At 48.6% G+C, this 13,508-nt stretch overlaps 1 non-coding gene across 1 annotated transcript; it reads left to right on the plus strand.

The window, feature by feature from the left end:
• The first annotated feature begins 239 nt into the window (after positions 1-239).
• Positions 240-346, plus strand: LOC133792966 (small nucleolar RNA R71). The gene has a single exon (XR_009874427.1). It is a non-coding gene; the product is annotated as a small nucleolar RNA R71 (small nucleolar RNA).
• The last annotated feature ends 13,162 nt before the right edge of the window (positions 347-13,508 follow it).

Genomic DNA, 13,508 nt, shown 5'->3' on the forward strand with positions numbered 1-13,508 from the left:
AGGCCGCTTGTGCTGTCAGAGCGGTAATTGCATCAAGTTCATGTACCCCAGCTACCTTTCTAACCCCAGATAACCTCTCATCAAACCACTGATGATTATTTATGGCCATGTTCTCTAACAATTCATAAGCTTCATTGGAATTCTTACTCATGAATGCCCCACCAGCTGCAGCATCAATAATTGTTCTTGTTGTACCACACAGCCCATTGTAAAAATTGTGGACCAACATCCACTTTTCTATACCATGATGGGGACATTTTCTCAATAGCTCCTTGAACCTTTCCCAAGATTCATACAAAGATTCACCATCCAGCTGATAAAAATTATTAATCTCCCCTCTCAATTTAGAAGCTTTTGATGGAGGAAAGAACTTGGCAAGGAATTTCTAAGCCAAATCCTCCCAAGTATTTATCGAATTTGATTGAAGGGAGTTCAACCAACTCTTAGCTCTTTCCCCCAACGAGAATGGGAATAGCCTCAATTTGATTGCATCGTCACTCACTCCATTATACTTAAACGTATCACATAACTCCAAGAAATTTTCCAAGTGCATATGGGGGTCTTCAGAAGGCAAACCACCAAATTGGACAGTGGACTGCACCATTTGTAAGATCGCCAGCTTAATCTCAAAATTATGGGCCTCCATAGCTGGCAGTCTTATACAGTTTTGTACTCCTGTAACAGTGGGCAGTACATAGTCTCTCAGCCTCCTTGCCATAGGATGTGGAGCCTGACCTTGAACAACCTCAGGCACCTCATTATTCCCGTCATTCTGTGCCATCTCCACAGTTTGACGAGCCAACCTCTTGTTTCTTCTGTTTTGTTTGCAAACCTTCTCAATTTCAGGATTAACAGGAACAAGACTATATGCCCCTCTTCTTCTACGCATATAACCAAACTACCTAAATTTGACAAAGAAACGTAGCTGAAACAGGTTAGAAACAAGACAAGACAAGAACAACGAAATTAGAAATAAAATTAATTATACTGATATCGATAGTTTTCAATCCCTGACAACGGTGCCAAAAACTTGTTGCGAAATTTATTGCTACACAAGTGCACGTATTGCAAATTAGTAATAATCTTGGTAAAACCAAGTATTGTCCTCAATGACTGAATAACCAATTACTAATCAATTAATCTTTTTTGTTTCGATTTGGCCAATTGAACTTTTATTCTTCTAATAATGCAGAAGAAAATATAAATTGCAGAAACAATAATTAAGAACTCAATAAAAACAACAATAAGTATAAAAAAAACCTTCAATTTAAATAACAAGAGAGTAATTAGGGAATTTAATCTCATCAACTATCCTCCCTATTAATCCCTAATACAAGTTACCAATTTCTTCTTCTTTCTTCCTATTTCAATTAACGAGTTGACAAAAGCAGCTTATAATCATGTTATGAATTATAAACTCAACCTAAGTGAAAATTTACTAGATTTCTATGGTAAATTTTATCACAAAGGCAACATTAATCAAAACAACTCAAAAGAGAGTTACACAACTAATCTAGATACTCTCGTTCCAAATTATTTTAGTGTCCTGAACAACCAAAGCAAATTCAAACCGCACTTCTCAGATTTTGATTAAAAAACATAGAGATAATGACAATAGATGGCCAATCAATAATCAATCAATAAGCATAGATTGCAAGGAATTGAAGAGAAGATGAAGAAGGAAAGACAATTTCATTAGTTCATAATATGGATTCAAGCGATTCAATTACCAGCCCTAAACAGAGAATTAGTTCATAACTATCATTCTAAACACAAGAAAATCAAGAACAAGCATAAATAAATAGATGGATGACAAACAAGGGAAGAATCCTCCAAACGTATTCTCTAAGAATTTTAGCCCCCAAAACTGTCTTCTCTATTCCTCTCTGCCCCCTTTTGGTTTCTCGTTTCCTCTTTTATAAAACCTATTTTTTTTCTTTTTGAAAAGAGGCAGGCTGTGGCTCTACCTACACCATGCTATGGCTCGTGTCCTAATTTCCTGAGAATTTTCTCCTCTGAGCCGCGAACCTCCAAAGCCATGCCGCGACCCGTGTCCTATCTCCAAAACAGTGCTTCTGTGATGGGGCTGGCCGCGGCTTCAAATTGCTCAAGCCGTGGCCCTTAATAAATTCTTCAAATTTTGCAATTTTAAACCCAAAAAATCACCAATGCTTTTAAATCGTGCTGGGATCCAACTTTATTGAAAACACACCAAACTTGGGTTTTTTTTCTTCTCTTTTTGAACCAATTTCCTCCAAGTATTCAAATATTATTTTTTATGCATTAAACCTGAAAAACAAACAAACAAACAAAAAAAGCGTAAAATCGCACTAAATGAAATAAAAACAACATAAAAGACTACCTAAAACACAACCTAAACATGACATAAACTAGACTCAGAGTATTAGATTGGCCTCTTGCCCAGACACACATTGGAGCAAGGGCAACGAATATCCTCACCTGTATAGCTTGCTGTCCATGACAACATACAGTGGTGCCTGGTATAGCAGCTTTCAGGCTGCTTTCTTATCCTGTAGTAATTCCTCGAAGACAAGGTATTTCACTATAGGCTCCATCCACACGTCCTAGAGCTAGATTACTTTCACTTCTTCGGGGGCTGAGAAGCTTGGAGAAGCTAAGTAGTCAATGGGGACTACATTGATGAGTTCAACATCCTTATTGGTTCCCAGCTTGGCCAGGGCATCAGCGTTAGAGTTGTATTCTCGTGGCACTTGTGGAATGGTGAATTTTTTGAAGTTGTGTAGCATTTCTTGGGTTTTTGCCAAGTAAGTGGCCATTCTTGTCCCCTTGGCCTGGTATTCCCTGAGTACTTGATTAACTACAAGCTGCGAGACACTAAAAATTTCAAGGCTCTCGCCTTTGAGCTCTAGTGCTACTCGGAGACCAGCAATGAATGCCTCATACTCTGCTTCGTTGTTTGAGGCATCAAACCCAAACCTCAGGGCGCTATGAACCCTGTGCCTCTCAGGGGATACCAAAATGAGGCCTGCCCTGACACCATTTTCATTTGACGATCCATCAACATATAACTTCCACGCAGGCTCAACCTCTGGGGCTTCCCGTGCACTTGGCGATGAAATCTTCCAATGACTGTCCCTTTATGGAAATCCTCGGATGATAGGTGATGTCAAACTGACTAAGTTTGACAGACCACTTAAGGAGTCTTCCGGATGACTATAGCTTTTGGAGGATCTGTCACAAGGGATGGCTCGTGAGGACCATTATGGGATGGGTCTTGAAATAGGGCATTAGCTTTCGAGAAGCTACCATTAGGAAAAAGGTAAGCTTCTCCATGAGTTGGTACCTGGACTCCGTTTTGAGGAGTCTCTTGCTTACATAGTATATGGGATATTGGATGCGACCTTCCTCGCGTACTAAGGTGGCACTGATGGCACTCTTTGAGATAACCATGTAAAGTAGGAGGGGCTCTCCATCTACGAGCTTTGACAAGATAGATGGGTTTTACATGTGCGCCTTTAGCTGCTGGAATGCCTGTTCACAATCCTCCGTCCATTCAAACTTTTGACCCCCTCGGAGTATGTTGAAGAATGGGATGCACTTGTCATTTGCCTTGGAAACAAAGCGACTCAGGGCAGCAATCCTCCCGATGATGCTTTGAACATCCTTATGCTTTCGGGGGGGATGACATATCGACTAGGGCTTTGATCTTCTCCGGGTTTGCCTCTATCTCCTGAGTATTGACAATGAAGCATAGGAACTTTCTGGATGCAACTCCAAAAGTGAAACTCTGGGGATTTAGTTTCATCCCAAACCTGCGAAGTACTGAAAACACTTCCTCCAGGACCTTTACATGGCCAGGGGCTGTTCTAGACTTGACCAACATGTCGATTACATAAACCTCCATATTCCATCCTATTTGTTCCTTGAACATACGGTTCACGAGCCTTTGGTAGGTGGCACCAGCGTTCTTCAGCTCGAAGGGCATTACTTTATAGCAGTAAACTCCTTTATCAGTTCGAAAGCTGGTGTGTTCTTGATCCACGACATGCATGGAAATCTGATTATATCCCGAGTACGCGTCCATGAACGACAAGAGCTCTTACCCAGAGGTGGCATCGACCATCTAGTCTATCTTCGGTAGCGAGAAACAATCCTTATATCATGCTTTATTGAGGTCAAAGAAGTTTATGCAGGTCCTCCAGGCGCCATTTGGCTTGGGCACGAGGACCAGATTGGATACCCACTTGAGATATTGGGCATCCCGAATGAATCCATTTGCAAGTATCTTGTTCACCTTCACCTTTAAAGCCTCAACTTTGTTTGGTCAAAAGTTCTCCGCTTCTGTTGGATCGGAGCGATGTTTGGATTGACATTTAAGGCACAAAAAATGATATTCAGGTCAATGCCAGTCATGTCAAAGTGAGACCAGGCGAAAATGTCTTGATTTTCCTGAGAAATCCCATCAGTGCTTCTCGAACTTGCCTGTAGACTCTTCTCGACCTTTGTCATCCTTTCGAGGACGAAGCTTTGAAGGCCACTCCTCAACCTCCTCCATGGGCTTGATAGCCCTCTTTTCTTGAACCCACGGGTCCAACTAGTTGGTTTCATTACCCCAAACAGCATGCACCTCCACCTCCCCGGAAGGGGACTGTTTGGGGGCCCACGCCTCAATAACCATTATTGGTTGCCTAAGGGACACATTGTAGCATTTCCTTGCCTCTTTTTGGTTTCCTTGAACTGTGTTGATCCCTGACTCCATGGGGAACTTCATGCACAGGTGCCGAATGGAGGTAACTGCCTCGAACTCCACTAAGGTCGGAAGCCCCAAGATAGCGTTACATGCCGAGGAGCAATCCACTACGACGAATGTGCAATACTTAAAGGCCTGGCGAGGCGCATCTCTAAGTGTCACGGGCAACTTGATCTGGCCCATCAATATGAGACCTTCCCCAGAGAACCCGTATAGAGTTGAGGTGCACGGGGACAGGTCGCTTGTGGTCAACCCGATCCTCTCGTAGGCTAACTTGAACAAGATGTTCACTGAACTCCTACTGTCCATCAGGATCTGAGCCACCATATTATTGGAAACATGGCACTCGATCACCAAAGGATCGTGATGTGGAAAGTGCACTCTCTGAGCATCGTACTTGGAGAATGTGATGACTTGGTCGGTCATCCTTGGTATCTGGGCTGACAATTGAGCTAATGTAAACACTTCATCGTCATGGTTTAAGGCTCGCACATACATATATTTTGAGCCTCGGGAGGTGCCCCCAAGTGGGGTCCTCTTGAGATGGTCCCCACTCGCCCATTCATCGGGGGAGGTCTGTGAACTATCGAATGTTGTGGAGCTGCAGGCACTGCACCCGGAGCCGTGGGAGTTGGTGCCCCACGGTCGGTACCTATGCCTATTGTGCTCCATCCCGAGTGTACTGGCGGAGGTGTCCCAACTTGATGAGGTTTTTGATCTCATCTTTGAGTTGGCAAGTGTGGACGCTCAATATTCCACGCCCTTAAAAGACTCAAAGTGTATGCTTAGTAAACGCCCAAAAATATGGCTGGGTTGGAATGACCCCGAGCCATTGTTGCCTCTCACGCGGCAGCCCAGATGGCCTCGCGCGCGCCAGCACCGGGCGAGGCCCTTTGTCTCGCGCCCGCCCAACACCAGGTGAGGCCACCCCCTCGTCTCACGCGCACCCAGCACCAGGCGAGGCCCCTCGTCTCGCGCGCGCCCAGCACCAGGCTCGGCCCCGCGCCTCGCGCGCGCTCAGCACCAGGCGAGGCCCCACGCCTCGCGCGCGCCAGCACCAGGCGAGGCTCCTCGTCTCGCACGCGCCCAGCACCAGGCGAGGCTCCTCGTCTCGCACGCGCCCAGCACCAGGCGAGGCCTTGTGCCTCACGCGCACCCAGCACCAGGCGAGGCCCCGCGTCCCGCGCGCGCCACCCCATCAACATGCCTTCCAAGGAGGCCTCGCGAAGGAATAGGAGCCATGCCATGGCCTTCAAAGTCTGAGTGGCATGGGAGCCACGTCACCAGGTGGCCACGTGAGTGGGGCCACACGCCAAGGGAGCCGCGCCCCCAAAGGGCTTGCGAGGAAGGCGTCTCGCCTCGCACCCTTAGACATCTGATGAGGCCACATGCCTATCTCCCATGCTCGTGGGTGACCTCGGAGTGCTTCAGGCATCTTGTGTCAAGGACCCGAGAGTCTCGCCTCACACCACCACCTTTACGCGCGCCAAGTGTCCCATTCCCTATACCTGGGGACCCCAATGCTTAGGGGCCCGGGTATGAGTTGAATGGAACGTACTTGTACGATCTAGTACTGGGTACGGCCGCTAAGACCCTGTATGTCAAGTACGGACACCCGTACCAGTGGGGTAGTGGGAGTGCTGGAGTAAGAGTTGTGGCCCGTACATCTACGGCCAGGAGTTAGAGTCGACACCACTACCACCTGCGCCACTATGTCTGTCCCCACTCCACTGACATGGGTACGGACAAGTAGTGGAGACATTCTCCTGACGCCTGCCCCTGTACTAGGTGCACGACCACAACTTCTGAAACTACTCTCCTGACAGAGTACTTATGTACCACTTGGTCTCCTGGACCACCATGTACCCAGGGCCATTAGAGCCTACTATAAAATGAACTCTAACTCCACCTGAAAGGGGGTTGGAAAATTTACTGTAGCAAGTGCTTGAGAGTGAATGAAATATTGATTTCTCCATTGTTGTTCTGTTATTGTTCTTGAGTTATTACTAAAATTTCTACAGCTTTTTCATTGACTATCTTTACTTGATAGCTTTTTCCAACTCAACTTAGTTGACGAGTTCTCACCGTCAACAGTTTGGCGCCGTCTGTGGGAACGTTAGTTCCAAGCTACTGTTCTACCATTTTTTCCAGCGAGAAGAGATGCCAAGACGTTCGAAGCGGCTCAGGGAGCCACGAGAGGTAGAGGTTCACCTGAACGGAGTCCAGCTGAAGGCCTCCATGAAGGACGCTCCTCCACCTAGAGACGTGGAGCCCCCGAAGGACCCTGAGGTTCACAGAGGTGATAGAGTGGCCTCGTCACCAGCCGCTCCACCTGGAGAAAGTCCTCCAAGAGCAACATCGGGAAATGCTAATGAGTTCCCTCTCCCAAAACCACCACAAGTACCGAACTCCGGCCGGCAGGACCCGGGCCCCTCTACCCGCAGGCATGATAAGCATCCCTGGGTCCATTCTGTGAGCTCGAGTTCGAAATCTCGATTCTACAAAGAGGAAATACGTGAGCTCCACCGTAAGAACCAAAGGTTGGATACCACCTTGGAGAACATGCAAGAGGTCCTGAATGGCCTGTTGCAAGGTAAATCGAGCGTGACCTTGCCTAAGAGGAAGGAGAAAGGCTGGGAGAGGGTGGAAACCACCGTACCAGTAGATGATGGGAGAACCTAACACTCTACCAGTAACACCCCCTGATCGAAGCAACGCGAGCACCTTGAACCACCTAAGCAGGCCCAGAAACCAGTGCCAAGGACCAATGTGCCCCTCGCAATGAGGACTAGGTCACCTCTAAAAGAGCACCCTCGGATTTAAGGGAGGAGCTCAATAAAAAGAGGGTGGGCAAAGGGACCACGCCCCCCATGGCGCCTCAAGAGGGCAAGGGAAAGGTGGATCTTAGCCCGTCCGCTTTGAGGGACTCTCTAAGCAAGAGGAGGCAGGAACTGGACACGGAGATGAGGAGCATGCGAAGCAAGATCGTCACCGCATCAGGCGACCAGGTCTGTGAGGAAGAATTCGACCATGAGTCGCCCTTTGTGAGGGAGATTCAGGCCATCCGGCTCCCTGCCAACTTTAAGGAACCCAATATGACCCCCTACGAAGGGAACACGGATCCAAAGTACCACCTGGATGCGTTTAACGATCTGATGAAGCTGAGAGGGATTGGAAGCGGTGCCAGATGCCACTGCTTCGCTGTCACTTTGAAAGGACCCGCCTACAAATGGTTCAAAAGATTAAGGCCGGGGTCCATCAGGTCCTGGCAGCAGTTTTCTGACGAATTCCTCCAACAGCACCATGCTGTGCGGGATTACACGATGCCAGGTACCAGCCTGGCCAACGTGAAGCAAGGGGAGAATGAGAGCCTGAAGAGCTACATTCACCGGTTCAATATGGAGGCCGCGAAAGTGGGGAGCCTAACTCACCTAGAGTTAAAAATGGCCATTACAGCCGGAGTGCTCCCAGGAAGCAAGTTGTGGGACAACATGTTGAAGAGGGAAGTCACCGACTTAGATGACTTCTACGAGAGAGCGCAGAAGTACATCCGTGTGGAGGATGGCCACACAAACTTAAAGGCAGGAAAGGAGGAGCCCCACGCGAAGCCACCAGCTAACGATGGGTCGAATGTAACAAAGAAGAAAAGGGCGTATGATGGGTCAAGAGATGACCAGCAGAGGAAAACCAAACGAGGGAATGATACTAAGCAAGCGGATTATACTTACTATATGAACCTCACAGATACAAGGGAGCATATTTACCTCACCAACGAAGATCGAGTTCCCTTCAAAAAGCCCCCACCAATGAGAAAGGACCGGTCTAAAAGGGACCCCAGTAGATACTTCCAGTACCACAAGGATATCGGTCACACCACGGCAGAGTGTATCCATTTGAAGGAAGAAATTGAGGAGCTCATCCGCAGGGGACACCTAGGCCGTTATGTCAGGAGAGAAAGGCCAAAGCCAGAGGACGATCCAGCGGCACCCCAGGCACAAGGGCGAGCCCCAGAAATATAGGGGGAGGTCCGAACCATTTTCGGAGGTCCAGGATTTGGGGGGGACTCTCAGAAGGGGCGAGATAGATATGCAAGAGAGGCTCGGCGAAGTCCGCCCCCCTGCGTCATGAGTTTGGAATAGCGACCCCCGAAAAGCTTCAAGGGGGAAAATGACTCGATAACATTCACTGAGGAGGATGCGCGGGGGGTACACTTTCCCCACAATGATCCGCTGGTGTTGACGGTTCAGTTGGCAAATATGCGCGTGCACCGAGTCCTAGTGGACAACGGGAGCTCGGTGGACATCCTATATCGCCCTGCCTTGGAAAAGATGGGATTGGGCATTCGTCACCTGAAGCCCTGTCAATCATCCCTATACGGATTCACGGGGGACTCGGTGCAACTCCTAGGGATGATCGAATTGGCACTCACCATGGGGGAGCAACCCTGGCAGACTACAGTCATGGCTAACTTTGTCGTAGTAGATTGTGCATCAGCTTTCAATGCGGTATTGGGGAGACAATCCCTAAGAGAACTGAAAGACATAACTTTAATATATCACCTGGTTGTCAAGTTCCCAACCCCAGGAGGGGTCGCTAGTATGAAGGGAGAATAGAAAGAGGCAAGGGAGTGCTACAATACCTCACTCCGTGTGCCTGTGAAACCGCGGGAACCAATGGCTATGGTGATACATGAGGAGCTACGTGTGCCCGCGGGGGGTCCGCATGAGCTGGACCCTCGAGTCGTGGAGGAGTCAAGAGCAGAACCAGTGGAGGAAGTAGAGGAGGTTACAGTGACAGAGGAACCGTTAAGAAAATTGAAGATAGGGAGAAGCCTGCGAAATGACATGAAGGAGGAGTTGATAAGGTTTTTGAAGGATAATCTAGACGTATTTGCATGGAGTCATGAGGATATGGTGGGTATAGACCTCGGTGTGATGTGCCACCATTTGAATATCACCCCAGAAGCGAGGCCCATTAGGCAGAAGAGGCGGGCGTTAGACCCAGAAAGGTACGCAACATTAAAGGAGGAGGTTGACAAGCTGAAGGCCAACGGGTTCATCCGTGAGTCTTTTTACCCTGTGCAGGTGTCGAACCCAGTACTCGTTCCAAAGCCAAATGGGAAATGGAGGACATGCGTCGATTTCTCGAATCTAAATAAAGCTTGTCCTAAGGACAGCTTCCCACTCCCAAGGATAGATCAGCTAGTAGACGCGACGGCAGGACATGAATTACTAAGTTTCATGGACGCCTACTCGGGGTACAACCAGATCCCAATGAACCCAGCAGATGAAGAGCACACGTTATTCATTACAGATAAAGGGCTCTACTGTTACAAGGTGATTCCCTTCGGGTTGAAGAACGCGGGTGCCACTTATCAGAGGTTGGTGAATAAGATGTTTGCTAACCAGATAGGGAGGAACATGGAGGTGTATGTGGATGATATGTTAGTGAATACCAAGAATGCAACAGAGCTCAAAAAGGACCTTGGTGAGATGTTCGACACACTTAGGAAATACTGAATGAAGTTGAATCCCGTCAAGTGCACCTTTGGTGTATCCTCAGGAAAATTCTTGGGCTTCATGGTCAATTCCATAGGCATCGAGGCCAATCCTGATAAGATAAAGGCCCTAATAGATATGAGCCCGCCAAAGAACAAGAAGGAAGTGCAATGCTTAACGGGAAGGGTGGCGGCCCTTAATAGATTTATTTCGAGGTCCACCGATAAGTGCCTCCCCTTCTTTGACATCCTCAAAGGGAGCAAAAAGTTTGCTTGGGATGAAAAATGCGAAGAGGCATTTGTCAAGCTGAAGGAGCACTTGGGGAAGCCACCCCTGTTGGCGAAACTTGAGAAGGGCGAGAGGCTGTACCTGTACTTGGCAGTGTCTGAACATGCCATAAGCGCAGCCTTGGTTAAAGGGGAGAAGAAGCAGCAACAACCCGTGTACTATATCAGCAAGCATCTGGTGGACGCGGAGAACCGTTCCCAGAGATTGAAAAGTTGGCCTATGTGTTAGTGGTGGCCTCGAGGAAGTTGAGGCCCTACTTCCATGCGCACGCGATTGAAGTCCTGACAGATAGTCCCTTGAGGCAGGTCTTGCATAAGCCTGAGATCTCAGGGAGGCTGATAAAATGGTCGATCGAGTTGAGTCAATTTGATATTGTGTATACCCCAAGAGCTTCCATCAATGGACAGGTGTTGGCAGACTTTATAGTAGAGTTCACCCATCAGCCGAATGGAGGAAGAAGTGAAGAAGGGGAGCAGCCTGTTATAGAGGAAGAGCGAGGGGGTATAGAGGAATGGAGTTTCCATGTTGATGGGGCGTCCAATGAGGGAGGATCCGGAGCGGACATCATGATGACAGGGCCCGAGGGACACAAAATGTATTGCGCGATCCGGTTCGGGTTTGAAGCCTCCAATAACGAGGCGGAGTACGAGGCGCTCCTGGCTAGCTTGCGTTTGGCCCAGGAGCTGAGAGTGACGCGCCTTCGTATCTTTAGCGACTCTCAGTTGGTGGTGTACCAAGTAAAGGGGGAATACCAGGCGAGGGGACCCAAGATGCCAGTCTACTTGGAAAGGGTGAAGGGCTATCTGGGGCGGTTAGTGGCATATAGCATAGAGCAAATCCCCAGAGAAAGGAATACCCATGCTGATGCACTCGCGAAGCTGGCGTCCACCAAGGACGGTGATATCTTGGGGTCGATACCCGTGGAGTACTTGCCCAAACCAAGCATCGGGAACGCGGACGTGCATATGATTAGTACCCCGAAGGAGTCGTGGATCGAACCGATTAAGAGATACCTGGAAGAAGGAACCCTGCCTGCTGACAAAAACGAGTCCCGGAGGTTGGTGTACAAGGCCGCTAGATACACCTTGGTAGAAGGGGTTCTATACAAGAGGGGGTTCTCAATGCCACTCCTGCGATGTGTGGAAGGGGAGGAGGCGTTGAAAGTGTTGCATGAGATACACGAGGGAGAGTGTGGCAACCACGAGAGCGGACCCTCCACAGCTAGGAAGGCCATGAGACAAGGATACTACTGGCCCTCCATGGAGAAAGATGCACATGACTTTGCCACGAAATGCAAAAAATGCCAGAGGCACACCAACTACCCTCGGAAACCCCCAAGTGAACTGACCAGCATGACCAGCCCCTGGCCCTTCGCTATTTGGGGGATAGACTTGATCGGCGCTCTCCCTGCAGGCAGGGGTGGAGCGAAATACGTGGTGGTAGCAGTGGACTACTTCACTAAGTGGGTAGAAGCAGAACCCCTCATGAAGATAACAGCCAAGCACATCACCTCTTTCGTCAACAAATTCATTTTTTGTAGATATGGAGTACCCTACAAAATTATTTCGGACAACGGTACCCAGTTCGAGGGGGGAGCTTTCGAGGAGTATTGTAGGGGAAGAGGCATAAGGAGAAGTTTCTCCGCGGTCGTACACCCGCAGGCCAATGGATAGGTGGAGGCCATAAACAGGGTCCTTAAGAAGAACTTGAAGGCAAAGCTAGAAAAGATGAAGGGAGCCTGGGTAGAGGAGCTACCAAATGTGCTGTGGGCTTACAGAACCACCCAACGCACGACTACTGGGGAGTCCCCATTCTCCTTGGCCTATGGATGCGAAGCCGTACTCCCGGTTGAGATGCAGGTTGAGTCCCTCAGGGTACAGGCATATGGAGACGAGGCCAACCGCGTAGCTCTGGCCGAGAGCTTGGACATGCTTGAAGAGAAGAGAGAAAAAGCACAAATGAGGGTGGTAGTATACCAACAGCACGCCGCAAGGTACTACAATTCGAGGGTGCGAGAGAGAACTTTCAGAGTTGGCGACTTGGTGCTGAGGAAGGTACTCCCTAACACGCGAGACCCAGGAGCAGGAGTGCTGGGGGCGAACTGGGAGGGGCCCTACCAGGTTGCTCAGCGCATACCCCCGAACACCTATAAGCTGGCGCGCATGGACGACACCATCATACCTCGAGCATGGAACGCAGAGCACCTTAGGAAGTACTACCAGTAAGGCGCCCACGCCCGGTGCAAAAAGGACAAGTGTTGCACGCTATCTTAGTATGATAGAGAAGAATCAAAGAGGTTACTTAGATAACCTCCTGAGTAGGTGTGAGTCTTTTTTATTTTATATTCTATGAAAATCTCATATGTATCGCTGTAGCCAGAATTTTATGAATGAAACTGTTTGCAACTTCGTATGTACTTTTCTTCGCTATGCGGGCATCAGCCAAAGTGCCTGCTGAAATAAATTTCACCAAGCACTTGGGGGGCAGGACAGGAGGCGAAAACATGCAACTGACAGGGGGAACCTAAAAAGGACCCTTTGCCCTCCTAAAACAGAGGATCCTAAAAAGGACCCCTTGCCCTCCTAAAAAGGAGGCCCCTAAAAGGGACCCTCTACCAAGAGGACCCTAAAAACGACCCCCTGTCAGGAGGACCCTAAAAAGGACCCTACGCACTAGGAGGATCCTAAAAAGGGCCCTCCATCAGGAGGAAGTGACCCTAAAAAAAAAAAAAGGAACCCTTTAATGGGGGATCCCAGAGGGACCCCCTATACCAGGGCCTTAAACGAAGTCCTTACAAGGCCTCCCCTGGGATCACAAGGATTAGCTACCCTTGTGAACACCAAGGAGGCCATAGGGACTTACAAAAAAAAGATGGTAACAAAAATAATAAGTCTAGTGCGGCCACCAAGCCGTCTAGCCAAAAAGGGTCCTAAAAGAGACCCTTGCAAAAATAGTACTATGAATAACGACGAGAAGGACGCTTCTCGCAA

The sequence above is a fragment of the Humulus lupulus genome, chromosome 7, assembly GCF_963169125.1.
Source record: "Humulus lupulus chromosome 7, drHumLupu1.1, whole genome shotgun sequence".
NCBI lineage: Eukaryota > Viridiplantae > Streptophyta > Magnoliopsida > Rosales > Cannabaceae > Humulus > Humulus lupulus.